This window comes from Ixodes scapularis, unplaced genomic scaffold (genome assembly GCF_016920785.2).
Source record: "Ixodes scapularis isolate PalLabHiFi unplaced genomic scaffold, ASM1692078v2 PGA_scaffold12__126_contigs__length_90152505, whole genome shotgun sequence".
In the NCBI taxonomy this organism is placed as follows: domain Eukaryota; kingdom Metazoa; phylum Arthropoda; class Arachnida; order Ixodida; family Ixodidae; genus Ixodes; species Ixodes scapularis.
This window is the reverse complement of record NW_024609838.1, coordinates 61,650,065-61,655,338: the sequence shown is the minus strand read 5'-3', so window position 1 is coordinate 61,655,338 and position 5,274 is coordinate 61,650,065.

The window sequence follows — 5,274 nt, the reverse complement described above, 5'->3', positions numbered from 1 at the left end:
TCTAGAAGTTACCCCCGAGAAGCGGATTCCACAAAGTGCTTTTGAAATCAATTTGCAACGAGGAGGTTTACCATGCCTCGCATCCAGAGACTTGGTAAGTGCCACACACGCAACACCAGATAATCTCTGAAACTCTTGTTGAGGAGGTGTGCACAAAGAAAGCCTCCCATTGTACCAGTCAAGCACGTTGGAACAAGAAATGGGAATTCAGCGAGCTTGCTCACTCCTGTTCTGTGATGACAGCACCAAATGAACTCTTGGGTTTTATAAATGTTTTCTCAATGAACTCAACAGCTGAAAATAAGCCTGTTCTAAACAAGGCAAGTTTAAATGAAACAGTGAAATTAGTGCGTCCACTGCCAAACATGAATTTATTTTCTACAACAAAGGAAACATCCAGTATTGGACAATACTATATGACAAAAGAAGCTATCAAACCACCATTTCTCAGATTACCGGTATGAAAGTTTCTCTAACTGCGTGTAGAGGTATGTCCTTTAAAAAAAACATGCCATTGTTATTGTACGATTTCTTGGGTTTATTTTTAGAGCATATAGGAATATCTCAACTAGAAATATTTAAATAGAAATAATGTTACTTCTCATAAATGCCTGAATTTGATTGAAATCACCCTTAAATTGTAAAAGACAGTGATTTAGTTAGTGAACCCTCATAAGCTGAAAATCAAATATATTTTTTTGTATTTATTTAGAGAATTGTAGGCTGCCCGTACAGAGGCCAAGGCGAAATTCGAGTACTGGTAGTACAAAAAAAAAATTAAACATTATGAGTTGAACAGCTTCAGAAGTACACAGTAACATAAAGTAGTGCAGTCAAAACAATTAACATAAATTGGACAGCTTGATAAGTCATCAGTAGCGTGAAATATTATGAACATGAAATTTGATTAAAAAAGCAGTGGGATACATGGGCGCTTCGTGGCAGAGAGTAATGTAGACAGGTTTGAGTCATAATGGTTGTTGAGTTTTTGGATGCGGGCGATAGGGGAGAAATTTCTGTTATCTATATGTTGCACATGTGATCGGAGAGGAGTGATTGCATCCCGACAGTGAACTTTTCAAGGAAGTCTAGGTCAACGAGCTCTGGGGAGTCTGTTCCAATCGGTGACTCTCCGTTGAAAAAAGCTGTTCCTAAACACATCTCTGTGGCAGAATTAAAGGCTCTCCTAAATTACAAAGGAGGATGTGATTCGAGGAAATTGTAAATTATTTCGCTACATCTCAATCTAGCTATATATATGCACTTCAAAAATAAAATCAAAGCTGTTGACATTTGACTACAAGGTGCATCAAAACATTACAGCATTTATTTATACTATAGGACAGCCACAGCCATATTCTATAATTTCGACATTAAAATAAGGAAACTTTTTTTGCCCCTTAAACAATTTGTTGCACGCAACCGGCAATGCTCTGAAGAAATGTGTTTCCCCACGCACAATCATGCTCTGGTGTACATCGCCTATGAAATCAACTAATGTTTTCACACGTGTGAGTCAGAGATAAAATTAAATACCAGACTGCTCAGAATGATGCTCGCAACTTTTGCATGTTTGCACATGGCTCCCGCGATAATTCGTCAATGTGGACATCTCTTTTAGTGGCATTAGACAAGGAGCACACGATATGCACTCATTCATTGCCCTCAAAGTTGATTGTTCTGCTTAATAGACTACTTCCATAAAGCCCTGCATGCAACACGGCGCGCGTTGCACTCTGGGAACTAGTTGGCCCTCCTCCCTGGCCAACTAGCCAGGGAGGAGGGCCATGGCATGGTTTCGGTTTCGATCGACACGTCGACAAGAGATTGTTTTCTGGTCCCGAGAGCGTCATTTGTGGTCTCTAAACTAACCTAAATGGTCAGACCTCGAGGCTTTAGCACAAGCCCGAGACGTATAGCTTGTCTTAACACATGCTTGTTGTATTTTTGTACTTGAGCCTTCCTGTTAGCGTTGCAATCGAGGTATGTGGACGAGCCAGTGCTGGGAGTCTCGACGCTGCGAAGCTCGGGTGCTCGGGGATCTTGCTTGTGTACGAATCAACAAGCTGTAGCAAACAATAAGTATGCATACATCGAGCTCGCGCCTTTACATTAGTGTTGTTGATCAGGAAGTTTGCTTCGTGCGTCCATTGACGAAATATTACTTTTTGCAATTACTGTTTTTCTTAATGTGCCTGAGTATGCGAGGTAAAACTCGGAGGTGCCATTGAAAAGCTCAATTTTAACACACTTATCTCTTATCTGTACTGACCCGCAGCACTGCACGAAGTGAAGTCCCCACCCACTTGCATTCCACTAATATTCAACATAGCGTATGCGCATAAAGTTATCCTGCAATCATATAGGGAAATTCGCGCATACAGACCGTTTTAAGAATGCAAAAGTCGAGCACTTGTGTGAAGAATGTCGCACCGTTCGCCGGAAGTGCGTCAGACGGACATGAACCCCTATGCGCACCGCATTGGGGTTCATGCCCGTCCGGCGCGCGGTGCGACATTCTTCACACAAGTGCTCGAACGAATTCAAAGCGCATTTGACGGTTGCTAATGGCCATAATATTTGTTATGCGTTTGCTTTCTTCTTGCCTGAGTATGCCGAGATAATTTCAGACACACCGTTCCCGGCACAAATCTCGGGCGTCAGTAAAAGCTCGTCCAAAAAGGCTTAGCGAGGAGTAGGGGGGACGCTTGTTAGGGCCTCCGTCGTAGCTAGCCGATCTCAGCGTTTGCGGAAAGTTAATCTTCTGTCAGCATAAAATTTGAGTGGGAGATATATGATGACACGAGGAAGACATCATAGTAACTTTTGTGCAGTAGTGAGGTCGAAACGCTGGCCTCAACTTTGATACCCTGTGAGGATGCGGCTTGTTTTTCGCCCAATGAAGTAACAAGAAGCGGACGTTTGGCAAACAAAATGCGTGTAAGGCTCCAGACGAACAAATTTCAGTTTTAGTTCACTGGTACTAGACGGGATTACTGACATTGAGCTCAAAGATGCACTCGTCGGGTGAGGTGACTAAAACCACGACTTACTACGTTCGCATACGCACGCACAATATCCGGTGTTTCGGGAACCAAGGAAAGTGCCCCGGTCTTCGTTTTGTATCGCTCGAGAATGAGTGTATTGTACGTTCGTGAAAAGTCAGATAATCGAAAACGCAAGCAGCGCGTTCGGTCGCGGCGTGATAGCATGAGATGAAGCTGCTCAGTCGAAACCGGAACTGAGTGGCCAACTAGTTCCCAGAGTGCACTGCGTGGTATTTCGCCGCAATGGGGCGCGTCGGTTTTGGAAGAAGTCCATTCTAGGAAGCTTGGAAGGCTCATGAAGTCTCTTGCTGCTCCTTTTGTAAAGTTGAGTCCTAATGTTAAAAAAGGTTTTTTAGTGACACGTAATCAAACTATAGTAGTTTTAATTTCCTGCCCTTTGTTTCCAGGACTATCCGGTGTGGCTGCAGTTTTCTGTCTACCCATACTAATTGCTTTTTTTACACGCGGATATACATTATGTGAGCAAATGCGACTTGTAGTCTTTTGTAAAGTAGCAATGTGTACTCGTTCCTCTAAGTTTCATACTGAGAGTCAGAAATAAATGCAGATCAGGTAGTCTGAAAGCAGGGTGCAAGTACGAGGTTTCCTCGTGCCTGAGCAAGTATTTCTGGTGCTCATGGTGAGGTTCAACCTCCTTATCTACCAATTTTGTCCTATGTTCAGCAGAACAGGTCTGTGCGAGATCTGGCAAAAGAAACTGGACAGATCAATTATGTCACTACAATTGAGGTACCTATCGTAGAAGCAGGATTATAGTTCAGTTCATAATGGAAGCTTAGAAGCAGATTTCCTATCATAATAATGAAATAATTTAGTTTTAATACTCAAGGTTGTCAAGAGTTGGGTCGAAGACGACTTCAAGTATCTCTTCCAGCGACAACTCCTGGCCATTTGTCGGTACAACCACATAAAGTAACTTTGCATGGAGGCAAGAAAGTTTTCCGGTTTTATCATCCTACTCCATCAATATCTACATAAGTCACTACAACTCCAGGAACTCAGGACTGAAGTAACAGCAAACTTTACTAATGAATATTTTTAGGGTATTGAAACACATCAGGTTAGCTCAAGGAACTGAATTTTGTTTCTAACCTTTTTGCATTATAACATTTGTGTAACTAAAGCAAGGGTGCAGGCGAGCTGGTTCAATACTGACATGGTAACCCTGGAGTCGGTGAAAAGAAGGGACGTAGGACAAACACAAAACTCCAAACACAGCTAAAATGTCATTTCACAGTCGCGTCCTTAAGTAGACCTAGAAGGTGCCTGCTGATATCATGTGTCCGCGTTCTGCGGTTCATTATGTCGAACCTTCAGTCTCTGCTTCGCTTGGGCGTACGTAGTTTTTTTTTTTTTTTTTTTTGTTGTGAAACCTCTTATGTCTGTGTCGCTTGGTCGTAGGTCTACTTAAGGACGTGACGGTGAAATAAAATTTTAGCTGTGTTTGGAGTTTTGTGTTTGTCCATGCTCCAGGGTTCCCATGTCAACCTTTGTGGTTTTTCCTATTCTAGGGCCAAATTTTAAAGCTTTTCAAAGCAGTAGAGGACGGTGACCTAAAAGAATTCGAAGTTCTGAGGACATGCAACTCGCCAGTATTCAGAATGAACCTTTGCTGGGAATCATGTTCAAAAATAAGCTGAGAGCAGGCTTTTTTTTTTTTTAAAAAAGATGCCAGTTAAGGTGTTTCAAATATCATTACAAAATATTAGTGGACAAAAATATAGAACCGAAAATCCTATCAGTTGTTGGGTATTAAATGTTATTCCTGGGATCCTGAAAGTTTGTCCCACAGAGGTGTTTGTACATTGGTTATTTTCTTAGGCTGCAAAATCACTCTGCACGCCTTAAGCACCCAGGAAAACCCAAGGTTATGAGTGTGCAGCCTTTTTCCCTACTAAAATACGACTAAAAACTGGGACATGTTCCTTTCTCTAGAGATATCTCAGTAAAGGGACTTGTCACAATGTTTGGTTGCGTTTTTAATACAGAAAATTATAACTTTAGATTTTAAGGATCCCTAGATTGAGTTATCGCCATAAGAAGATGACCTCAGTATCCATTTTAGCACATCTCTAAGCAATCAGATGAAAAAGTGAAAGCCGTTTACAACTTCCTGTAACGCCGAATTGGAGCGCAGCTCTTGAGGAGGAGGAGTGGAGGGTATATTCCTCCTCCTCCCTCGTGATCATGCCTGCTAGTCCTCCTC